At 34.5% G+C, this 27500-nt stretch overlaps 1 protein-coding gene across 5 annotated transcripts in view; it reads right to left on the bottom strand.

Moving 5' to 3' along the window:
- Nucleotides 1–27092, bottom strand: part of mgat4c (mgat4 family member C) — a 289683-nt gene extending 262591 nt beyond the window's left edge. For 4 of the 5 annotated variants that reach the window (XM_069192227.1, XM_069192228.1, XM_069192229.1 and 1 more), the window contains exons 1-2: nt 26883–27092; nt 1634–1685 (exon numbers count right to left, since the gene is read on the bottom strand). The gene's annotated coding sequence lies outside the window, so the exon portion shown is untranslated. The remainder of the gene's footprint in view (nt 1–1633; nt 1686–26882) is intronic. The other variant, XM_069192230.1, reaches the window with a different exon arrangement.
- Nucleotides 27093–27500: the final 408 nt, after the last annotated feature.

The raw sequence follows: 27500 nt of genomic DNA, 5'->3' as shown, positions 1-27500 counted from the left end.
CAGCTCAAGCAGTGATCTGAAATCCCTTGACTGCCCGCATGCTGAAAACAATAGTCACATGTTGTCATGAATGTGCATATTAGCAGGAAACACTGAGAACAAAGGGGACCAGAGCAGTGAGGACCTGTTAATAATCTTGTGACAGCTCTGATCTCTTGTCAAAAAAGGGCAATGTGCAATTCTGATGCAACATTTTAAACACTGACATTAAATGTCTGGAAACAGCAAAGCATGCTGTCACTAAGGAAATGTATACAAGGTTAATGGAACTGAATTGTAAAAAAAACTGTGCAGTTCACTTAGTAATTAGTGATCAATAACTAATTAGCTGTTTAATAGTGAAATTAAGATTGTAAATAAAGTTTTATAATGCCATTGCAGCAAATTAATAGCCTTAGTCAATGAATCTAAGATAATTTACCATAAAATATGATCCAGAAGTATCCTGTTAAACCAATGGAATATGGAAAACATTATGTGCTATTCATTAAATCATAGAGCCAAGCTGGCAGAATCCCAGATAAGGAACAGAAGACTAGGTGCGGTCAATACATTATCCAAGCATTGCTCAGGTTGTTTTGGTATTTTTCAATATCTTTCCACATGTAAACAAAGTGGAATTCTTAACAAAAAGAATGCCAGCAGCCATATCACCCTTTAACTCACAACTGGCAACCCACTGAAGCTAAGCAGGTGTGAGCCTGGTCAGTACCTGGTCAGTACCTGGATGGGAGACCTCCTGGGAAAACCTAAGGTTGCTGCTGGAAGAGGTGTTAGTGGGGACAGCAGGGGGCGCTCACCCTGCAGTCCATGTGGGTCCTAATGCCCCAGTATAGTGATGGGGGCACTATACTGTAAACAGGTGCCGTCCTTCGGATGAGACGTAAAACCGAGGTCCTGACTCTCTGTGGTCATTAAAAATCCCAGGGCGCTTCTCGAAAAGAGTAGGGGTGTAACCCCGGTGTCCTGGCCAAATTTTTCCAATTGGCCCTTACCAATCATGGCCTCCTAATAATCCCCATCTATGAATTGGCTACATTACTCTGCTCTCCTCCCCACTGATAGCTGATGTGTGGTGAGCGTTCTGGCGCACTATGGCTGCCGTCGCATCATCCAGGTGGATGCTGCACATTGGTGGTGGTGGAGGGGAGTCCCCATTACCTGTAAAGTGCTTTGAGTGGAGTGTCCAGAAAAGCGCTATATAAGTGTAAACAATTATTATTATTATTATTATAAAAATAAAAAGTAGGCAAAGGTTTCATAGAAATGTCATTCTGTCAATTGTTCTTATAATTCTAACATATAAAGCATATGAATGTGATAGAAAATGATGAACCTAGCATTGATAAAAAAACGAATATTTTAACCAAAAGAGTACCTGATATACAAAAATATGAAGCCATATGATAAGGAACACTGTTTTCTTGGGGATGGGTGACGATTAAACAGAATACTGTGGTATTTTTTAAACAGGGAGTGTGGGAATGCTTGGGATTTAGAAAGAATATGCTGCTGTTACAAGCCAGTGTGTCCTTCTTATCCGTTATTTTGGAAAGTCATGCAGTTTAGCTCTAAGACAGAAGCTTCTTATTTCTTCAAGAACACCCAAACATATCAGTACTTTGATACTGACCTCAAGATGGTCCTCAAGCACCCTGGATCCCTCAGCCCTGGTATCCTGGGGACTAAAGACAATGCTATGTTAATGGCAACATGCATGTATCACTATTTCAGCTCTCCTAGACAATGGAACAACTATTTCAATCCTATGCCCAGAAGTTGTGCCCATTTTCAGAAGAATCAGAGTGTGTGGTGTACTTGGTCAACCTGCTATTCAGGGTCCTGGATAATCTAAGAAGGATAATGGGCCTCATAAAGGGCCTCATAAGAAAGGTGGATCTCAAAATTTGTCTAAGGAATTTCTATCTCCTAATGCAAAAGTCCCACTTTCTAGGAAACATTATCATGCCAAAAAGGGTTTTTACCAACCTCTAATATGTCACCACAGTAAATATCTCAACACACCAGCTGGTTCATGAAATGAGGAGTTTTATTGGAAAGACCTCATATTACTGTTGCTTTATCTCGGAATTTGTAGATGTTGTTGTTCCTTTGCCCATCTCATGTGTAAACTATTGCATTATGTGATGGGAACTAATAGCTGTGGTGAAAGCTATTTTTCACCCCCTTTCCATATGCTACCAAATCCTAGATTCTTAGCTTCCAGAGCCTGAAGTTCAGACGGCCTGTTAAGTGGAGATTCTGCAGGGTCTAGAGCACTATGCAGTAAAGTAACAGAAGAATGTAGACACCTTCTCCCACCAGCCAGCTTCTGCAACAATATGGACAGGAGTCATAACAGCCCTGTCCTTGTCTTGCACAATAGGTGTCTGTTAGGGCTCAAGAGGAGCAGGTAAAGATTGAGGGGATTGTGTTTACGGTTTATGTCCCTTGAGGAATGTGGGAGCAACAGGCAGCAGATCCTGAGGTGGGGTGGTGACCCAATCCAGAGGAACTGTCCTGCCAGTGGGGCAAGTGGATGCTGTGAGATGGGCTCTTGTACAGGAGTTAGGAGGACCCTGAGGGCCCTGGTTTCCATCACTTTTTCCAATGATGAAGGCCTTCTGGCACATCCAAGACTGAGACTACAGCTCACAGAGGAAGAAGGGATACTGTCTGAATCTCTCACCATGCTGGCTCGCCATCTAAAGGGAGGACCCCCACACTCTGCTTGGTCGTCTTTCGGATGTGGTGTAACAGCTAATGTGTCAAGTTTTATGGCTGAATTGGGGAAACTGCACCAGGACTGGTTGGACTCATGGAGTCAGTGATGGGCCGGATGAGTAGGCCAGGTCCAAGTATAGGACTTACACTAAGTACTAAAACTAAGTCATGTCTGCAGCCCTGGGAGGATGTCTGGCCTTTTGTGGGGACAATGTTACACTTAGCCTCCTTGGAGAGCTATTACAGGTGAGGAGGGAATAGTGATTATACAGACTGCCCCAAGGGGCTGAAAAAAGACCAACAGACTTGTTAAATTCATGAATGTTGTCATTTTGTTGTTGTTTCTCTTCTGTAGTTCAACTCTTCATTTCGCTTCCATTATCAGGTGTTTGGAACCCCACCATGAGTGAAACCATGAGCTCTCTCTATATGGATGTTCAGTGGTATATGGCTGGGTGTTTAAAGTTTAGTAAAACATAGGCAATTTCTTTACACTGTCATCATCCCACATAGTATTTTTCAATTGTGCAAAAAGTCTAACTCACAGTATACTTTATATCTATAATTTTGTAATTGGGTTTAGTATGATGCCTTATGAAATGGACTGTTCATACTATCCTGGTGGTGGACTGTTCGTACTAACATTGTCAATACATACAAGATCAAGTGCATTAATATAGTTGTTTTTTCGTTGTTTTGGATAGTTTATTTTAAGAAATTCTCATTGGCTGTTTGAAATGAGGATTTTTTTTAAAAAAGGATCAATGTTTATTTCAACAATCTTAGATCTAGGCCTGGTTCAAATATGAGTTTCATTTATGTTATTGTTATTCTTTAATTTCTTTCTTTAATTCTTTAATTATAGAAAAATAATTTCTATATTTTCTTTACTATGCAATGTTGTATTATTTTGAGTTGAATAGCAGTAGTCGAAAGTGCTAACAGCTAAGTCTAAAATGCAGTTCAACAAACTATTTCCATAGATATTGAATTAAATGTACACAGAATTTCTAAACTTCCACATATTCTGGTTTCTTTTAAAGTGTTAATATATTTTCTTATCCCTTAGGGTCCTATGTCTTGAAAGATTGAATTGGCATTTGTCCCAGAGAAGGCCAACTCATTTAACAGACATCTAAGATGTTCCTGGGGGACTGTCCTTTCCTAACTTCAACTTAATTTATTTAGGAGTTGTGTCACTTGAAGATATTGACAGAAAACTAAATGCACACCCCTAACAATGGGCGACATATGATGCAATACATTGTGGCAAGGGTAACATATATCAAAGGTTTTTGTTGCTTGCTTCACTGTCAGTAACAATGCTAAATAGCCACCTTAAATTTTGCAGGCTATTTGTCAAACTTGTGAACTGGGGTTTTAAATTTGCATTGACTGCTTTTGGATACTTAAGTGTCAAAATGATTTATCTGTTATCATTCTACATCAAAATGCTACTCATAATATATAGTAACTTGCAGTTTTATAATGAATTCAATCGGAGGTCCAGAACAAGATAAAGTGTGGAAAGGATCCAATTGTACAGCTCACTAATGTTACAGGTTAAAAAAATATATAATGAGAAATTAAGACCTCAAACATTTTTTTTTCTTGGTAAACATGCGACCTTTAATATTAATAATAAGACATAAGATATAATTAGTATTATAATAATAAGACAATACAGAATGCTATTGTGCATTTTTACACATAATTTTAATTAATTCATTTAATGTTATTTGCAAATTTGCAAGGATCAGTGGAAAGATTTAAAAAATCATAACTCACCTTTTTAATCTTTCCTTTGGACATGACCTAATTTCATAACTGTATTTTTTTCAAATTAAACATATCTTGTTTGTTTCTAATTTTGATTTATTAGATGGATTAATCTACCTATAATTTAACACTTTTTTAATTGACTGAGAATGTATTAGACAAGGGGTCAGAAAACTATGGCACCTATGAACTTTTCTGAGTGGCCCTGCAGCTCACTACTGTTTGAATCTTGAGTGTTACTTTTTGCATCGGATATTGAAAATTGTCCGCCAGTGGCCTCTACTTGTTAGCTCTGCTGCTCTCTCTCAGCACTAATGGTCAATTGCAGAACAACACCTATTGCACGATGCATTTTACTTTTAGCCTATCAGACATCAGCTTTATCCTAGGTTACATACGCCTGTGGTTCTTACCATACGTTCATTTGAGTTTTTGTTGCCTACTGTGATTGGCTCAGTCATGCAAATGATGTCTAGTGTATGGTATCTTGTTTGAAAGCAGGTAATGATTTCAAATGGTTCTAAAAGTTATAACTGACAAGAGGCTAACTAAGGTATTCCTGCCATGTTGGGGAAAAAAAAGAAAGATCGACGCAGAGGGTAGAAAATTCAAAGACAAATGGTCAGAACAGTACTTTTGTGTCCCTTGGAAAGAAAGGGTAATGTGTCTTATCTGTCAGGAAACAATTGTCGTGATTAAAGAATACAACATAAAAAGGCATCACGAGACAAAACATCAGGCTAAGTTTTTGGAATACACAGGAGATGGACGAAGGGAAAAATTGCTTCAGGGGCAGCAAAAACTGATCAAGAGAAAATTCAAAGAAAATATTGTGGCTACCTGAACAAGTTATCAAGTATCACAGCTTGTAGCAGCAGCTGGCAAACCCTTCACGGATGGTGAGTTTATTAAGCAGTGTATGCAAGAGGCCGCGAAAGAGATGTGCCCGGAGAAACACGATCTATTCCAGTCGGTGAGTTTATCGGCTAAATAGAGGATTTTACTCAGATGGCCCAGCAAGGTTAGTAAAACATTTTTAGTGGCCGTTGCTCTAAAAAGTTTGCCAACCCCTGTATTAGACTAAAACTTAAACCAAACTACTTATCATAAATTCCTAAAACAGAATGAATAAATTCACAAATTTAAAACACATTTGTTTTTGGAGAGTTTTCCAAAGCCTAAGCTCATCATAAACCACATATCTGATCCTCAGTCTACTACTTATGTTTTGGTGGTTATAAATGTTTAATTTCACCATTTTATTAAAAATGACATACAGTAGTTTTCCTTTCTTTGTATTTTTTCTCCTTGCGTGATTACTTTATCCTTTTCTACCATGCAATTTCTGTACAACTGGAGTTTGTTTCAATGTATGAAAGGCCAATCGCTGATAGATTCAGTATTGAGAGAATCAAAAACTATAATTTGGATTTAATAATTTACTTCCTCATACATTTTGCTGAATTAATGTGCTATTTAAAGCATTTTTAATTATAATCAATTATAATTAATCAAGATAAGTCCTTTGTGACCTCCCCATATTGCAATTAACTTTAAAAGAATTCCAACAAGTAATTTCTTTCAGAAACCATACTAAAATAAACAATGTGAATCCCAAATCAGCACCATACTGTATGTAAGGGGTGAAGGTTTAAATTAGAGTCCTTAAAATGTAACTGTACACGAAGGGAATTTTCTTTAAATTGTTGTGGAGTTTACACACTTTTCATTAACATTACATAGACTGAGAATAACAGACATACTATCAGTAACATCTATATATGGTACCACACGCTTACAAAATTTTTGAAAATATAGTTATCACAAGGTTAACTGTTTTGAGTGGAAAAAAAGCACACATCCACTGTTAAAATTTCAGGATGTGTTCCATTTATTGTATTCTAGGTGTATGTGTATTAAAACAGTACTTTATTAAAAAAAACAATAGCATTTATACATACAATTATTCAGTGTGCTATTTGTAGACAATTATGCATGCCCTTAATTTTTTGTGCAAGATATATACTGACTTTTTAGAGCAGTATGATTGTAATTAGACATTGGGTGAGAAAACTCATGTTTATATATGAATTAATATTTTATGGAGCCGTGGCAAAATAAAAAAACAGATCACAAGACCTTATGATTTGTATTTTGTGGGAATTGCTGTGGCTTGCTTTATCCACAGTAGGATAAAAAATTAAATTGTATACATGTATAATTATTCAAATATATAGGAGTGTTCCTGACAAATAATGTTTAAAAATCTTTAGATTTTTATAGTCATTCTCTTGTCCTTAGCTACTCATTTAAGGTTTCAAAGCCACACACAGTAGCATTTAGCTGTTTTCTAATATCTTTTACTCTATAACTTTATATCTACTGTTCTTTAGCTACTTATACTGTGTTGGGTATGACAACAAATTAACTTCAAATACAAAATTCTAATGAAGTAATACACACCACTATCAAAAGTGTAGAAATCTTTCATAACCTTAAAGGCCTGTCATAAATGCATGAGAAGTCGACCTCAATGACTTTTCTGAAAAGGATAGCATTCCAATAAATGTAAGCTCATTACACAATCAGTTCCAAGTGACTGGCTGTCAGCAAAATGATGGATAGACATAATCAACAAAGAATGTTGTTATCGACCAGTGTGTTTGTTTTCTTCATCCCTTTCTACAAAATAGAATTCTGCACTGCCCTAGATGGGAATATATTCCTTATGTGTTTCTGATCAGTACTAAAACCTAAACAGCAAATGCTGTACTCAGTAATTTCCTTTGGTCTTTAATTTAGTCAGTCATTAAGCATTTAGCTAACATATGATCAACATCAGAATGGAGCTGACAGCAATAATTAAACACTTATAATGAAGATAAATTTCATACTACTCCAGACCACACATTAAATTTGGTGGTAAAGCACACAAAATGTTGCTAGGCAACAGTCAGCAATGATAGGCAGTATTTCCAGGATATTATCTTTACTGGTTCTGATTCTTGATCTATCTAAGGCTTATAAGGGCCTTCTCCAAATACAGTAAGGCAATTTTAATGCACATTTGTTTCTTTTGTGGACATCACACAGAAAGAAAAAATGAAATTTTGACATGGTGGTAGTGAAAACTCAATCATCAAAATAAACATGGAAACAAATTAAAAATGAACTGATGATATGTGATGATAAACAGCCAATTAATTATTTTCTAAAGCAGTTTCAACTTGAGACTCATTCTAATAGTAAGGTTGTAATGCAATGAAAAATTACAAACACACTTTGTCTTAAAAACATTTTCTATTCAAACAACTAATTATTTCTGATTTCTTGAAGTTGGTCACGGTGGTGCCATACAGTAAATGGTAACATCACAGTTACTTTTTGTTTCAGGATGGAGGTTCAGAAGCTTGCTTTGTCCTGCCACTGGATGATAGATTTGTTGTAAAAAGACATATGCATGAGCTTAAATTTTATCTTGTGCACATACTTTGACAAAACGAAATCAATCACTGCCATCTTCCCTTGACTTAAGATCACAAAATAAAAGAAGCAAGTTCCTTCAGTATTGAAATACAATCTGTAGACTGCATTAATTCCAGTTTTACCAGCATATACTTGGATTCAAGCACTTTCAATTTCTCTGACACTTGTATTTCACAATAAAAGCTTTTTCATAGAACATTTTATTATTCTATATAATTTATTTTCTAACACCTACATTTAGGAATTGTTTTTTTTTATTGCAGAGACACATTTTTACCTTTTCAACTAATTAGAGACAACAAGTCTTAAATAATTTAAGATTTAAAAACACTAATTTCTTTTGCACAAAAATTACAGGATATTATTAACTCCATAGTCTTTAGCTAGAACTTTCTTCCCTTGAAAACCTAACTTAAAGGCTTTTGCATATGGTGTAGAACACAGGTGCTCGACTTGTGCTTAATATTTAAAATGAATGTGATAGCATGAGAAAAAATATTCTGTGTATGACCTTTCATACCAAGCAAGCAAATAATTTTGACCTTTTGTAAAACCATAGCAGAATGGTAGAACCATAATATCTTGTGCTATCCTATTAACTAATTTTGTAGAGATGCTTTAATTATTAAGATCATTATCACTGGGTTAAATATAATTAGCTTGCCTCTGTTAATAAAGAGTTCTAATCAGTCCTTTACAAATTGGATTTTTAAGTCAGTCAGAGAGAAGCCTTTTCTGTATTGACTCCTATATCCTACAGAACATTAATTCTTGAAATCAGATTACTCACTTAGATACTACTGAAATCAGATACTACTGTGTGATAATGATATAGCCAATAGAATTTGGGTAAAAAAAATGTAATCATATATTTAGAGCTGTCAACATAATAGTATAGTTCATTAACAGATACAACATTTATTTGTTCTCATTATATATTTGTTATTTGGCAGTATCAGAAGATTCTGAAGAACACAGATTACCCAAAGGTTGATAATGTCAATTACCAATTATCAAGTATTCAACAGAAATACTATTCCTTCAATGTTCAGTTGTATTTTTTTTTACATTTTACTGTTGAAACGTTATAGAGATCAGAGGTTTGCTAGATACAGGTACTTCTCCCACAGCATTGAAAACAACCATAACAATCCTAGATATCTATTCTCCATCATTAATAGACTGGTTAAGCAAAAGTGCCATACTACTTCAACTTCTTTGCATGTGTTTACTTCCAAGACTGACCACATCCAGAGTCATTTTTTTTTCACCATGCATGCTACTACTGCACTGCTTTTCTTTCAATTTCACACTGCATACCTTAGTAAATTGGATTATATATGAAATACTCCATCTGTTTATTATATCCTATTGCTATTGTTTAATTTTAATCCTGGTTTTCTGCCCTATGCTTCAACATAATTAATGAGTCCTTGAGCAATGGAGTGGTACCAATGGCATTTAAAATGGCTGCAGTTACCCCTGTTCCTGAAAAAAACAAAACTACTTTATCTTGTGAAAACTGTAGAAAGCACTCCTACCATTCAATTAAACAGCCATCTCATCGCAATTACACAGCACTGAAACTGCCCTTGTTAAAGTTAATAATCTTCCTATGGCTGCTGATTCTAATTCTCTATCTATGCTTATTCTCCTTGACCTCAGTGCTGCTTTTGACACTCTTAATCATGACACATCTCACATTCTCATGTTGAAACTGTGTTTGGAGTTCCTGACATTGCTCTCATATGGTCCAGCTTTTATTTTATTTTGAATTCAGCAGCCAGAATGCTGACCATGTCTTGTGCAAGTGATCACATTACTCCTGTGCTTGAGTCCTTGTACTGGCTTCTTATTAGTTCTTATTTAATATTTTTCTACTCCCCTCCTCAAAAACTGTTTGTCTGATTTTGTTCTTCTGTTTGTCCCTCAAACGTTCTGGGTGATAGGGTGTTTGTCTTCTCTTGTTCTGCCCCAGAGCTCTGAAATTCTATCCTCAAGGATATCAGAGAGTCACCCAGCCTGAGAGTATTCAGATCCAGACTCAAAACCCTCTCATTCAAAAAGCCTTTTATTTAATTGGTGCCTTTAAAGGTATATACTACTAATGCTACTACTACTACTAATAATTATTATTATTTATTATGATTGGTAGTAGTAATAGCAGTAGCAGTTATTACCTTTAAAGGAGCAAAGAAGGACCAAACAAATATATTTATTCAGGGTGATAATACTGAAAATGAATTAACCACTGATTAAACACTTTGAGGTAAAACATCACATCATAGATGAATATAACATGTAATTTTAAATTTAGTTAATTTTCATCCGATTGAGGGGTATATGCTTCAGTGTATTTCAGATGTAATATATTATAGTACTGTACATCATAAAGTTTAACTTTGTTTACCATAGTTAACTAAGTTGTGGGTAAACAATTAGCTGTCAAGAAATTAAGTGCCAGAAAAACACCATATAAGAACAGATCAGGAGGTAAGAAAAGGAAGAGGAGAAGGACAAGATAGAAGTCAGGAGGAGTTGGAACTTGAAACTTGGGTCAGGTGAGAATCTTTTCTTCATGATCATTCAGACAAAATCCGATTGGAGCTAAGTATTTGAACCTTGCCAAAGAGAGCCTGCTATTCTGTGTTTTAGGGTACCATGAGTAAAAGAAACCCCGGTTAAATGGCTGTTGAAGTTGTAAGTATAGAAATGAATAAGCACAAGTAATGAATTACATAACCTTTACTGGAAAAAAAACATGCTATTACATTCCCCTTTTCTACTTCCTTCCTGTTCCCTCTATATCCTATCTGTATTCTCAACAGTGTCCCCCAGTTGGTGTTCTAAAGCAAATCAAATATGAAGTGAACAAAGCAGACCTTCCTGCATGGGGGTACTTTTTTAGAATAGGGACATGAGCTCCTATTTGTTTTCTGGGATCTGGGGTTGCAGAGAGAGAGATTTAGCTGCAGATTGTAGTGCATTCTGTTTAATTTAGAAGGCAAGCTTATGTGTTATTTTGGCCTCTGCAGGCACTATTTAAGAGTCAAATACTTGGTAGCATTCTGGGGTTTCTGGGTGACCAGGATATTAGGCCCGCCGGAATGCCTAGTCTGTACATACTGAATACATAGAGAAACTTGTGTGTTGTATCTTTATGTTGTGTGTAGCGTATTGTGTCACTGTCATTGTTAATAAATATTTGTTTAACCAAGTGTGCCTGGATTTTCTTTTCACCAAAGCTGTGCAAGAGACCAAACAAATCATGTGGCTCTAACTATACCACCTGCTAAGGTATATTGGTATATGGCAGAAGTTGGGGGTTATGAATAATTATTTTACTTATTGATTAAACTGCTCGATCACTTCCTGAAATTCACCATTTTGTAAACCGCCCCCCCTTGTAACAATATGTTTTCTTTCCAGCTTTCTTCAAAATCATGCCTAATTTAAATGACATACTGCATATTATTAAGAAAAAGAAACTGCTTAGGTAGCATCAAATTTCACCGATGACAAAAATATTCCTTGTTAATGAAAATGTTTCAAACCTTTAAATTTAATTAGTACAGCAGGGTAATCCACATTATAAAAAAGATATGAGATGTAATGATGAAATTCAAGACATCGGAATAACATTGTTTTTATAACAAATAAAGTTAAATACATGGATTTTGTATATGTACAGTACATTTTACATGATGGGTAAGTATGCCATAATCTTTAGTAAGCTACTCACTTTTTCATTTCATCCTTTTCTTGAATGCTAACCAACTGAAATGTCTATATAAAAAATATTGAAATGTCCATATTAAGAATGTTATGGAATAAAAAATATTGTCTTTTTTTCTTTAACAAAAAGAAGAACGTTTTAATCATCCAATCTCCAGCATTTCACAAGCAAAATTAAAATATTAGTAAGAAAATACCATTAATCACCTTCATTTTTTATTTATACCACAGGTTATTATTTATCTGTTTCTGTAGCTTATATAAGATCTTAGGAAACGATGTTTGGTACTGTATGCAGATTGCTCTGCATTTCTTCTTCTCCTCCTCCAATGGATCCCTCCAGCGAAGCCTTAATGTATCAAATTTGTCAGTGTCAGCATTACAGCTAATCTCTCCAGCCCACATCAGCCCTCACATCTCACATCCATTAATTCTGTGGTGTCTTTTCTAGTCATGCAGAATAAAAAAGGGTGCAATGATATGATAAAATAATTAAAGGAAATGACTTGATTGTCTGCCCCCATGTACACAATAGATACGATAATCCACTCTGACCAGGGACAAATTTCTTTTTAGCTTTAAAAATGATAGCTTGCGACAAGATGTTTCTAAGCATTAACCTGCATTCAGTCAAGATTAATATCATGTTTCATTATTAACCAGGACTTTTATCCAGAAAAAATACCTTTCAGCATTTGTCATCATTCTTATTTTATTTTAATGCACTACCACAAAATAATGATAGAATGATTGTTTATCCTTCATTAATCTGATAACATCTGTGTTGACAAATTTTTAATACTTGGGTCAGTGGCTGAATAGGAATTCTTTAAAATCGACTTGTTAATGCTTGAATTAGCTGCCTGGTAATTTTGTTAAATACAATACAGAATGACGGATGTTCAGCTAGTTACTGGGAATACATTAGCATAACATACTGTACATAAACATAAACACACAAGAGGATCATTGGATTCGACGGACCCGTCTAGAAGATAACTTCTAAACTAGTAAAAATAAAACTGGATCACGGAAGTCCCTTTCTCAGACCTAAACTCCTTTACAGTTGTCAGGTTTCTATACAAAGTACTTTAACTCAAATTAACCAGGGTGACAACCACTTAGATGTTTGTCCATTGCTGTGTTTACTGATGATTTCCAGTTCTGTTTCTTGTTTGGAGATTTTAGAGCAGTTGTAAAAACTGGAATTGAAGATTCAAAAGGTTTGCTGATAATGTAAACTTTCCTTATATGGAAAGGAGAATCATTGTTTTAGTGGTAGAAGAATAGTGGTTTGGGAGGCCATTAATGCAAACGTCAGGAATCAGTATCCTCTTTTCAACTACAATCTAAGTGTACAGCATTCTGTTAACTTTTATTCTCATAGTCCCTCACTATTTTAACAGAATAGCGTTAACCCTTACATGACATAGGGTTATACATGACTTCTGTATCAATCTGGGATCAACATCATCATGGTCCTTTGTAGTGACAGTGTCATAACCAATAATGGTAACATTATTTTCATGAAGCAATATCAGATCAAAAAGTTCCATCTGATCCTGGCACTGGAGGCTTAAAAAAAAATCTGCAAAAGATCTTTTGTATGTGTGACATAATAAAATATGAAATAAAGGCAATAATTTCCTGAGTGGTTAAAGGCTTTCTTTCTTCTTCTTGTTTAACATTACATGAAACATCTGTTTTTTAAAAAAATCATTTTTGAATTGCAATAGATGTGACCTACTTTTGTCTGCTTGATTATTCACACCAGAAATTGGTTCAGTGTAATGTGTACTAATCCAGTCTCTAAAACTATATTTAGATCAGTTTGAAGACATGTATAGAAGGAAATTTATATGATATTGCATACATATGCCTGCCAAAAAAGCATGATTGTAAATATGACACAAGGGTAAATGCAGAGGCTGATCTCAGGAAAGCAGAGATTAGTGTCATAGTCAGCAAAAAACTGAAGGACTGCTTCCAACCTAAGGCACCTTACAAAACAGTACACTATATTTCAATGATAAATGATTAAAGTAAACTAGGTGTGCCATCAGGTTTAAAATATTCTCAACATATCAATGAATTATATGTTTGGAAACATTTGTATGAATGCTTTTCAAATAGTTCATAGCATTGAAGAACTTGAAGATCTCATCACCTTCATTTTAATTAATTGGTTTTCATAGCCTCTGCGTCATGTTAAAAGGACAGAAAAGGAAAAATAATTTCTTTCTTCCAATGCTGGCTTACTTAGTGTTCCACTGTTTCTCAAAACCCAATGGGTGATGTTGTCTTTTGGTGTTAGGGCTCAAACCTCTGGAACACTATCCTAGAAAAAATAAGTGTCAAAACACATTTTATCTTTCATCTAATCTAAAAAAGTTGAGTTATTGTTTTAATTTCATATCAGGCATTTGACATTTGAAATGTTAATCTTTCTGAAGCTGATTTGTATTACACCAAAATAAATATTGAACATTAAACATTAAATAATAACCCAAGAATGACATTTAGATAAAACAAGACATTTAAAACATTTAGGGCGGGTCACTGCTTGTCATCTTAATACACTGTGCAGTATTTATGTGAAAGTACAGTTAAGAATATTGTATACAAAGTCACATAAAACAAATCCAACTTAGTCAATAGTTACCCAATGTATAAAAATGAAAGAATTAAAAACATTTAAGCACATACTACAGTACTAGAAGTACACATTTCAACCAAGTTGAAAAGATGCTTTTAGGAAAATAATGTCCTGCTATCTGGCATTTCAAAGAACTGTTCTTATTTACTCTGAATAACTGGAACAATACCCTCTATACCACTAACTATAGCATCTGAGAGTGCAATATTAACTGGTAATAAAAGGGTAGTCTAGAGAATATATTTGCCATTTGTATTCTGCATTGCTCACCAATGGACAATTAAAATTTCTGTGGCATGGGCACAGCCAGTGTGAGTAAGAACTGAACTGTATACAATCAGCATGCAAACAAGCAGACATATGAGTCACAGCTGTTAACTCTTAAGGAACCACTACAGCACAAAACAGGGATCATCTGTTTTTTCCATATTAATTTGAAGCGTAGTTTCCCTTTTCAACAACATAAATCATATTTCATGAATGATAAAAAATACAATAAATATGTATTTTATTAAATAAAGTATTATTGGATTTAAACTGGACAAGGTAACCATACAGTTACAAGTGCCAATAAACATTACAAAAATGTAAAATGTCTTACTATTTAATACTGGGAAAAAAAACAGAATTAAATGCAAAAATGTCTTTATTATAACCTTTTTCCATCCATCCATTAATTTTCTAACTGCTTTATGCAATACCGGGTCACAGAGAAGACGAAGCCTATTGGCAAGCAATTGGTGCATGGCAGGATACACCCTGGACAGAACACCAGTCCACTGCAGTGCACATACAAACAACAATATGGACACACTCACACCTGGGATAGTTTTCCTAAAAAATCACATCTTTGGACTGTAGGAGAAAACTGGAGCACCAGGAGAAGACCCATGTGGAGGAGAACACACAGACCCCACGCATGCAGCACACCAGGTCTGCAAATGACCCCAGAGCCCCAGCACTGAAAGGCAGCAATGCCACCCATGTAAACAAATTAAAAAATGATCTACTTACACTATTTTGTTATTCACTTAAACATGTTTAATTATTTCTAGATTACTGGCTTGAAAACTGAACATTTGTTACCAATCCAAATTGTTTACCCTCTCTTTGTATTACTAAATATATCAGAAACTGAAGATATCTAAACAAGTAGAGAAGACCACAATGGAATAAATACTGCTGGAATTATCCAAATAAATTTGATTTCACATACCAAAAATACAACATATTTTTAATTTTTGTGGTGGCTTTGTGTCACTTGTCAGTTCCTTGTCAGTTTCTTTATATACTAAAATATATTATTTAAGTATATCTTGAAGGATGTATAGTAGGTGTATCACCTAGGTTCAATCTTTGTATTAAAACACTTTCCAGGTGAAAAAAAAGAAGTTGTAACAGTGTGACTTTGGTCCTTAAGTGCTGTTCTATAAATCAACATCTACGGCTTCAGATTTATTATATATAAATTAGTAGCCTTCTCTAATTAATCATTTACTAAGGGTAAATAGATACAATTCTTTCAACATGAAGTATTATAACTCTTGCTCTTCAGTTCCAGAATAAATCCATCTTTTTCATTGCCTGGTTACTAGAAACAAAAAGAGTATTTCAGCTGGGGTCTAACCAGGGCACAATGCAACTTCATAATTTATCTGGATATGTATGCTACATTTTACAATATCCAGCTGTAGCTCGTGCATTTTATGGCATCTCTGGAAAGCCTAATTTCTGAGAATGGCAAAGACAATACAACAAAGGGTTTTGTTTACTGTACTGTTCCACATACTTTACAATTAAAGGTCACATTTATTTCCAAAATACAACACTTTGCAGTTATTGAGAAGTGTAATGTTATGTATATCTTTTCATTTAAACATTTATTCAATAAATGATCTTATAAATTTAGTAGCTTGTAATAGCTGGGTGATTGTTCTTCTCTTTATATTCCCAACAAATCTGAAAATACATGCCCAATACAAGATGTTCACATACATGCACCATTTTACTAGACTAAATTCACCCAGATTACTCTTGTCATTTTGACAAGAAGAGAAGAAAAAATAAACATTCTTTAATCATTTGTTTGTCATAGCTGTTTCTCTAAAGGAGCGGCACTTTTCCATATTTTCTTTCCTGGCAAATCCAGTGTTTAGTTAATATATCTCAAAATTATCCATTTTATGGACACCCATGACATTACAGATTTAAGAGGCAACAAATACATGAGGTGAGCAAAATAATGGAAACAGGTAAGATAGGAATATGTATTAACTAATGAGGAGCTGGGACACCCTTTGCTTTATCAACAGCTTCAACCTTTCTGGAAAACAGTTATCCAAGTTTTGAACTGTTTTTATTGGGATCTAAAATCTCTCTTCAAGAAGGCAAGCCTCCAGTTCGTTCAGATGATGGAGGTGGAAATCTACTTCACACTTTACACTCCAGAACATTCCATAATATTACAATGACATTTAGACCCGATTAGAGAGGACATGAAAGCCGTTTGACTTCATCCTAGGGATCATGGAACCAAACTTGAATCCATTTAGCAGTGTGTATGGGGGTACTTTTGCCATGAAATATGTGGTTATCTTGAGAAAACTGTTTGCACTACAGGGTGCATCTGGTTGCCTAAAGTGTCTTTGTATTCCTTGGTCATAATTCTACTATGCAGAGTAGCAATCAAACCCAATGACTCCCATGAGACAGCTGTCCATACCACCACCATAACAGATCCACCACCATGTTTAATAGTTGGCAATAGGCAGTGTGGTTTGAAGGCTTACTTTGGCTTTTTCCAAATATAAACCTCACCATATGCAGGGAAAAGAATTAAAGATAGGTTTAAGAGTTAAAAGATAGATAACCAGGTTTTGCCAGGTTTGTGCTCATCACACCAGGTTATGCATTGCTGAGCATTGATATTGGTTACAAGTAGTTTTAAAATGACAGCCCTATCATAAATATTAAGATCACTTTATTAGCCATATTCAATTTCTTGCATTAGGAATTCATCTTTTTCACATAACCCAGCTTGCTCTCCATGAGACACACAGACACAGACAGGGAGAGAAGCTTGGGGTCAGAGTGCAGGGTCAGCCATTGTACAGGACCCTTGGAGCAGCTGGGGTTAAGGGAGTAGAATTCTTCTGCTGGCCACGGGATTTGAACCGGCAACTTTCCAGCCACAGGTTCAGAGCCATAGCCACAGAGCCACCGCTCTGCCCTAAATATATATTATATATAACTTTATTGCCCATTTTTGTCCTTGGCATCACCGTTAAAAAAAAAACAAAACATGGAACACTCAACATAAAATCCACATTAAAAACAAACTAGCATTAGTACTAGCCATTCAACAATACATATACCAAATATTCCTCTGCCCGTTTTACACAAACATTACTATAAATCCAATAGCTTCATATAGGAAATAGTCACATAGCTACATTTAATATACTGATTGCACAGGGAACAAAAAATGTCTTGTATAGATTTGACTTATCCACAGGCATTCAAATATTCTCCCATAAGGTAGCACATGAAAATTAGAATGAAGAAGGTAGGAGCGGTCATCAATGATAAGCCAAGCTTTCCTTTGAACTGCAATATAATATAGCTCTTTCAGTTGTTTCTGTGGTCATCCAATAATTGTACTTGCAATATTAACAATTCTGGTCAATTTCCCCCTACTCCTAATACTCAGGCTACTACATAACACTGTGATACCAAATATAAGGATGCTTTCCACCAAGATTCTATAAACCATCTCTAAAACATTTTGTCCCACTATGAACCCTTTCAATTTCCTGATGAAAATATATGTTGATCATCCTACTTATAAAATGCAGTTTCAATTCTCTGCAAAGCTTAAGTGTTCATCTATTACTGTTCACAGGTATTTGTAACACTGAACAACTTCTACAGATTAATTAATAAGTGAGAGAGGTAGAAAATCTAACTTATGACTGTCACAAGTAGCTAGTACTTACGTTTTATCAATAATAATATGAAGCATGCTTGACTGACAAAACCCTTCCAGTTTACTTATCTGTTGGCAGTAATTCTCCACCCCTTCTCTATCATCCTCAGTAAACAGTTCTACTAGGGTCAGATCATCTCCGTATCTGCATTTCATTAGTATAGATGGATAAAAGTAAAGGCGACAATGACAAAACACAGCCCTAGCGAACACAAGTATTTAAAACAAGTTCAGCTAAAATTGAAATACCCACTTTGTGAAGCTCACAACATACAGTTTTAGTTGAGACTGTGTCACGGAGGTGTAGAATAAGTTATATAGTAATTTTTTATGCCTTTGTTTTCCTGTCAAGTGTTCATCTATTCTTGTAAGTGAACTTTGACTTTGGACAACTTCTCCTGATGCTCTTTTTCCTTGTTTTGTCCAGTATTATATTTAACATTGTTCCCCCTTGACACATTAAATAATTTAATCATTTCTGTTACTGACATACCTGCAATTTGGTCAATGACTATTTGACCTCTTTCAAAATCTGTTAGAACACTCATGTTGCTTAAGAAACACACATACAGTTTTAAAGTGTACAGTATATGAAGCAGATATGCTGCTTTTTCTGCAATATAAAATGTTCTCTGAATGAAGAGCTCTGAACAAATAAAAATACAAACACAAAAACTCTAGAGTGCCTAAAGAAATACAGAAGGCTCTGAAAACAAAGATATAGCCATTCTCTAAATGACATTAGAGAGCAAGGACTAACCCTCACACGTCATGTTGAACATATATATGGGTAATGACCATCCCCCTTTCCAGTGCTCATTACTTCTCATCTGTCGGCATCCTACTGGTGGCCCCTGTGACAAGCATCCTAACCAAAACTTACAGCCTTACAATATCATTTCTGTTTGATATTTCAGCCTCTGCCAACACCTTTGTCATCATGGTTTGTCGATTCAGCCCCTATGCCTGAAGGCGTCTTATTCACGACACCAGTGACAGGTGTATGAACCCTGCTGGCAATCTTTCCTGCTCCTCTCACAGCACCCTGATCTAGTTCTTTTTCTCTAAAACATTTTTTACCCTTTTTAACTTGTTTTATTTTTACAACTAAAGCTAAGTATATTTAGCTCTACTATTGTGTTGTAGCCAGGACTGCCTGTCATCAGTAGTAATATTTCTAACAAGGTTTACTTGAATGGGTGTGGAAATAATGGAAAAATAAAAATCTTTATGTTAACTGAGTATCAACTACCAGATAGACAAAAACAGATTACTCTCGTGTTTACCTTCTGTCCATCTCTTAGCACAAGTCTGAAAAATTAAAAAAGTTAGGCCATGACCTTAAATGGGCATATTCTATTTAAATATTTATTCAAAAGTAATAAATGGTCAAGTAAAGTTAATCTTCATTAGGCAAGTACCATAAATACAGTAACTGCTCTTTATTATCTCAACATTAGCAGGAAAATTAGTAAATGTATGATTAGCAAACTTAAAATTCCAAATAACAATAATAGTAACAATAGATGTTGTTATAGCAGTGTAAGTGGTGATATAAGCTCACATTTAATCATTTTCAACAGCTAAATAAAAAAAAATCAAAAGCAATGAAAAAAAGATTAAGGATGTTTTTTTTATCAGACACTGCTTATCAATTATTATAGTTCTAAAAGGGAACCAGAGCTTACATTGTGTCAAACATAAATAAAAGTCATTTTCTGAAGGTTTGATATAATGCTTCCAGTCTTGCCCCTTGTAGGGAATATCTAAAATGACAGTGACTGGCCCTAATTTCATAGGTTGCAATATTCTTTGCTCCTTACAGCTACTTCAGCAGAATAAACTCCATTAAACCACTTACAGTGTAAACCTCTTGCTAATAAATGCCATGATTTGCATAATGTCATAAACTGCTAAGCTTTTGAAGATGCTTCATAATTGTATAGGTAGTGACACTGTTATTATGAAGCAGCTATGTTCTTTTAAAATATTAAACATACCTCACCATACACCATTAATATATATCGTTTCAAAATGAAGTGAAAACACTGATTATAAACTGATATACTATGGATTATTTTTCCATAGTATACCATTGTATTGTGTACCATTTGCATCTATGTTGCATTTGCATGCTAGTTATCATCATGTTCTTTTTTTAGTTTTTTCTCTCTTTAAATTATATTTTTCACATTATTTTCCAGTAAGATTTCTAGTCGATTTAAGAAAAAATTATAATTGTGAATATTATTTTTGTAAAAATGTTTTTATTCTTATTCCTTACTTACTTATGCTTATTATAAAACTTTGCAATAACCCAAATTTGTGCTGAACAATAATGGAGTAAAATGTTTACATAGTTTTATGCAGACACACAATATACTTTCAAATTGACTATTTTTATTAATCTGTATTTTCTGCAATATGTTATCTCCATAAATAATAATAAGAAAACTTTATTTTATATAGACCTTTAAAAGTGGCTTCTCAACATGCTTTACATAATGAGATATATTTTCATTCATCAAACTAAGCCCCATGTCTGTACTTTGACTTGATTACAGAAACAAAAATTCTAAATTAAGTTCACTTAAAGGACTGATTCTGCCCTATTGCACCGCTTTTGCTTCTACTAGTCAAAAATGGTTCTGAAACTTGAAAATTACAACTAATAGATTTCTCAGAGAGAGATTACAATTCTAGCTTGAAACAGAACAAAAATATACCTATCTTTAGCATAAGGCTAGACATCTGGCCGTCTCTGAAAAGTAAATATGCTAAGCTTTTCAGTTTTGCAAAAAAACCTGAGATGAGTATTCCCCAACACCATAACTGAACTGCAGATACTGCTCACAATTCCACAATTCCAATTACAGTTGCAAATGCTGACCACTCAACCATGTTACGGGCTGCAGGCACTGGTTGTATGGTCAATTGCAAGTAAACTAAGAAGACAAGGAACAGAAAATACAAGAACCTTCTGGAACAGATGAATTATGAATATACAGTGTATATATAATGCCTGCAGTATTTATACAAAACTTTATTTATTTGTAATTTATTATGCAATTACCATATTTGATATCTGTTGTTGGTATATTCATACAGTATGTTTATGGAATATGCAAGAACTTAAAGAAGACTTGAATTGAGGACACCACTCTTCAATGTTTTTCCTATGTTTGATTCCAATTCAGTGCATTACTACAAAGCTGCTGTAGTCCTGACTGGGATACAGTCTGTATTAATATTTTATTTTCCTCTACACATTCAGAACACCTGCTAATTCATTTCAAACAGAATATTTGCCACAACACCAGTGGTTTCATATGAAGATTACTCCCCACACTTTCTGTAACAGATGCACTCAAGGTGTACCTGGCAAGTACAGGTTGCTATACAACTGTTTGTGCTACAGTACCTGAATAAAATTATATCATTATTAATTTCTTTAGATACGTGATTCCATATTATATTCCCTATTAATCAAATTCTAAAAGTATGCTTTTATTTACTCAAATATTGAGCGTATTAGCAGAAAAGCTTAAAACTATCCCTTTTCTAACAAAATACTGTATATAAACGTACAGTAGCATGGTCAGAAGGAGCAAGGAGCACGTAAAAATGTTTCCGAAATAACCACATGTAAGACTTTGATGCTTAAAATGTTTAGGGAGAAATGGAATACTGGTGTGTAATTTTTCTTTAAAATACCAATAACAGCAATATACAGTTTACATGATACAGTATGTTTATGTTCCTAAATTAATATCGTTTATCCTATTCTTTTTATGCTCAGATACTAACATTTCCCTTTAGTTGTAAAATTCCATTAAATATTAAATACTAAGCGGATTAAAATGTGCACAGTAAAGAGCTTAAATGATTAAATCTTTTCACTACCAACCAATGCACCACGAGTGACCCTGTCGGTCATTTTGGCCAGCCAATCACGTACCGCGGTACGGTGCGGTGGTTCATGCGTAGATGCGTGCGGTACGGGTTTGTACCACGAACTTTGAATGGCTGCATCTGTACCTGCTATTGTTTGGGAATGTCCTGTGATAGAACGCTTTTGGGTATACAGTATGTGACTGATGTACTTTTGGATTTAACTGATGACTATGCTGCTGACCCTCATCCAGTCCTTTTCTTTCCCGATTACCAGCTTACAATCAACCTTAAGTTATGGTGTCTTTTGCTGTGGGTTTATCTGCAGCCAAACCATCTATCTTAAAACACTCATTCTCAGAAATGGTTCCTTTGAAAAGAAATATGGCTTGGTTTCATTTTTGCTAGTGTAGAGACAGTGACAGCATGTTTGGACATTTTCTCTAATCTGTAAAACCTGTGCCATTTTTTCGTGTGGAAGTTTCCATTTTATCCAGATTTTTGCACATTGTATGTTTATTTTTTGGGGAAAAAATAATAAAATATGCAATCAACCTTGATTATTTAACAGATTCAGCTGCAGGTCCCTGTAACACTATTTGATATGAGCTCTTCCATAATGTATCTTTACTGTTTCCTTTTTACATGCAGAGATCTAATGTAGAAAGGAAATCAGCAGCAAGATGACGGCTTGTTGGGGAATATACAGAACTGTTTTTCCTATAATTAATTTTCTCTTTCCATCTTGTAAATTTAGCTTGCTTTGCATACCACATTTCTAGAACTTTTGACTGCACTGAACACACCATTATGATATGTCATGAAATTTCTCCATTCCATGAGAAATGTAATCATTGATTATGATCAGCATATTAAAATATGACATGTATATTTTATCTCCTTTCTTGGACACATGACAATAAATTTCATTGTAGTGCCAATGGTACTGCACAGACTTAGAAGAGATGCCAAAATTGAGTAGGTTCTGCCAGTTCACCAGGGGGTATACAACATTTTACTTAGGCAAAGCGTGAACTGTATCACAACAGAAAACATTGGTAGCTTTTTATCTAGACCCTAAAATGGGATGTAATTATGTTGTGGTTAGTTAGCAATGCATAACAATGACTTCATGATCAGAAGTATTATTCCCTAAATAAGACTAATTTAAAAACATTGTACTTTGAGATTGTAATGGCGTGTTGTGTAGCCTTTGGGACAAACTGTATAACAAAGTTTTGAGGATTTTTCAATGCATACAATTAAGAAATGACTGAGTGCATTAAATTCAGTTAGTAGTGAACAATTATTTCTTATTCTGACAAGTTAACAACTTCTGTTTCAAAGGTAAAATATCCCTTTAAAATGAAAAGAAAAACAGCCTGTGAAGCTGAAGCAGTTTTTTCACCAGGCTCCTTTCTTGAAACTATTGAAATGCTGGAGGACAATGTTAAAAGGTAAACAGATATGAAGAACACAATGATTGTTCTATTAAAGTTAATCCAGATTTTGTTCACACCCGTAGACAATGATATACATTGACAGATTGAATACACAATATATATTATGGTGGTTTTGGCTATGCTGGAAAGTGCTTGAATCTTATTTTTCACATCCAGGGTAATTTCTTTAAGTAAGCGATAATAAGAAAACAGGACAAAGTTTATAAATTAGAGAAGCCCATTTGGTTGTTTATAAATAATAAGAACAAGGATATAAATGCATTTTTCTTAACTAATGAGTAGCTTTACTCAAAACCACCTGACTTTATTAGTTTCCAAGATAATTTTGTTTGTTAGTTTTTTATTCATTACTCCAACCTGCTATAAAGAATTAGATGTTTCCTAAAAATCTTATCTTCCCCAATGCTGTAGTCCTATAGATTTCTATCTAACTTAAATACAAGAAAAATCAGCTTTGCTTGCCACTGCCTTATTAAACGTGAGGAGAACAATAGTTTTCAGATATGTCTCTAAACCCTTCGGACCTTGTGGTAGGACATTTTTTTTTCTAAGAGATTTTTGGGACATGCAGTTGTAACTGTACTATTAAGAACAATAGTTTGCACTTTTTTTGGTTATTTAAGCCGACGTCACACTACAGGACTCGACATTCAACGACTGCAGTTGTTGAATCTTGCTGCCCTTTCTGTCCTAGAGAGTGTCAAATTATACAAATAGGAATCACAGGGGATGACTACACGATTCCCAGATGAATTTTCATCACAGTTCCAAATCTCGAATTATGCCACGAAAATACCATGAGGTCCCCTCATTTTGGCAGCCAATCAATGTGGAGCACACCGGAATAAGAGGAGGAGCACCACACAAAAGTATACAAACAACATGGAGAACAAGCACGTAAACATCTTTAAAGACGTATTACAGGCATTGTTTTCCACAAATAAACACCTTAAAAAATATTATTCTTTATAAATATAGAACACATTTACAAAAATAAAACAGTTAAAAATATAATACACCTGTAAAACAAATATTGTAAACAAATTAGTATTGCACTATAACGTGTAATATAATGAGCACATTATCTCACAAGTACACATCTGGCTCACTGCCCACCCATAGGACTTGCGACTCGCTACGAAAAAAACAAACCAGTTTAGAGAGTTGTAGAGGCAGTTAACAGCGCTATGATTGAGTCACTGGGGGCGTCACACTGCACAACTGATGGTAATGGGCGACTCTCTACAACTCTCTGTGATTTTCTTACGATTATGTAGATGAAGGCTACGACTGAAAATCCTAGGAAAAGTTGTATTGTGTGATGCCGGCATAAGCCACACTCTTCTCTGGCACCTGCCAGAATATTGTATTTAGTGCCTTTCTAAATATTCATGAGCTTTTATCAGTGTGATGGCTAATAAATGAAACATTTTCATTTGAAAATTGCTGCAGAAAACATATTTAAAAGTAATTTTCTACTGAATTTTCTGTTGAACTATTATAGATGATTTTTGGGGTCTTAGTTCTTTTTCATACTGTATGTCTCCCTAACGTTGAGTACAAATGTATGAGTAAGAGCATGATAAAATCAGTTGTGCATATCAACAATGTAACCTATAAGCTTCATACATTATCTGTTAAATGAACAAAAGCCTCCAGAATGAATTGCATTGATTTATTTTCATAGCAATTGCCCAATCTTTGCCTGACCTTGACAACAATCTATCCTTTACACTCCACCACTATGGTTCTAATGATCTTCAAAGGTAAAAACTAAACAAAATAAAAGAGAGGGATTCTGCTGAAGACAACACATTTTTAAAGAAGTTCTAACAGGTAATCTTTTATTACCAAGGGTAAGTGCAAATTAATAACAGTTACATAGTGCTTCATTGTTTCTTGTATTTAGCATAACTGTTAAGATAAGCCTGTCTGATAAATCTTTCTCTGACCTGATACTTCTAGAGTTTTGTCTGCAACCACAATTAATTCTGTTTAAAAATTCAAAAGGTATTTGTTTTCTTGTAGCCATCTCAGCTTAGTTATAAAATTTCTATAAGATTATACCACAAAACGCCAAAAAGATAGAACAAATAAGTTCATACTGCAAGGTCAGCAATCAATTACTCTAATCTTAAATTTCTAAGAAATCAAAATAAAAACTTAAATAAATATATTCACAATGTATTTATAGCTTTTATTTATAAAGGTAACCTTCTTAATAAATTATCTTGATTGAAACTACCATTGTAAGCAACATTAATACTATATGAAGATATCAGACAAGACTTACAGTATATTCACTGTTATTGACAACAGCTCTGTGTAATGGTATGACTCATTATATGGTTACTATTTATACTAGTCTCCAAATGTTAATTATATTTTACAGAATTTAAGGAAAACAAGATTTCTTACAAATGATTATCATAAATTTGCAAAGGTCTCCAATTCTGCAAAAATATGTATAAAATAAGAAAGACTTTATATCAATCACTAAATTGTTGTTCTTGTACAGATTTTCATAATGGTATTAAAAAAAGTTGAGTGAGTTAAGTGAGTCCTTAATTCTTTAGTCAAGAGGCCAACAATTATATTAGATATTCCATTAACTAAAACATTTTGATTTCCACTAAGATGAAACAATGAGGAAAAGAAAATCTTTTAAATAAACCTGACCCAGAATGACCTAATTCTTGCAGATTTAAAGCTTGTAGTTGCACAGAGGATGATACTTTGCTCTAGGAGTCATACATCTCTCATTCAACAGCAAAAATGAACAAAAACTTGATTCATTCATGCAGCTTCATATTTCATTTCATTTTTAACTAAATAAAACTGCTATTTCCGTAAAACAAAACACAAGATTAACAGTATATATAATATTGATAGGTCTAGTACATCAATTAAGTATAGATTTACTGAATTATTTTTAACATTCCACATAAATCCAATTCAATACCTGTGTTTTATAAAGACTTACTATTCCTGCCAGAGCAGCTCCCTACATATAAAGGTAACAAGCCTTCTTCCCTATCTGTAGTGAAACTTCCAGCTTGAAACAGTTATTCAGCTATTACACAGCACAAGCGAAGAGATTCCCTTGCCCTGCTTAACAAAAAGACAATGCAGAGTGAAATTGCAAAGCAGTAGGCATCCTTACCTGCCTAAGATAAAGCATTTCATTCTTTTACATTTTCCACAGCCTTTGTGAAAATGAGAAAGCTCCAGTGTTGCTTTGTGCATGCTACCAGCCTAAATGATCTCCATGACTCACACAGAAGCAGATAATTGGCTCTCAAAAAAGTGCTGTAAACATTCATCATAATGGCACTTGCCTGCTGAAGCTAGCAGCTCTCTCAGCTGACTCTATACCAAGGTGTCACTAACTGTTTCTATACACTCTGGCTCTCATTGGCTTCCCTTTTCTGCTCTCTAGATTTCTGTCTTAAAGAAACAATGCATCCCCTGTGGCTCAGAAACGTACCATGACAAGAGGTGTTCGGTACAACTAATTATAGTTTAGAGCCATGCCTGCAAGACAGCACTAAATAATTCATGAGCTCAATTTAAGACTACGAAATGCAAATTGTATCTCAAGTTTTAGAACCACTACAAATTAGAAGGGATTTAGGAACAAACTCAATACAAAGCAAATTCAATGTAACCTTTTATTAATATTGTGTATTTCAGTTTGAGGTTTTAATTGTTTTAAGAATTATTATGGAAAAAAAACATTGCCCTCTTTTATCAATAAAAAATTACATTAAAAAGACCATTT

The sequence above is a fragment of the Lepisosteus oculatus genome, chromosome 7 (genome assembly GCF_040954835.1).
Source record: "Lepisosteus oculatus isolate fLepOcu1 chromosome 7, fLepOcu1.hap2, whole genome shotgun sequence".
Taxonomy (NCBI): domain Eukaryota; kingdom Metazoa; phylum Chordata; class Actinopteri; order Semionotiformes; family Lepisosteidae; genus Lepisosteus; species Lepisosteus oculatus.
Note: the sequence above shows the minus strand (reverse complement) of the source record. Positions and strands in the feature narration are given on the sequence as shown.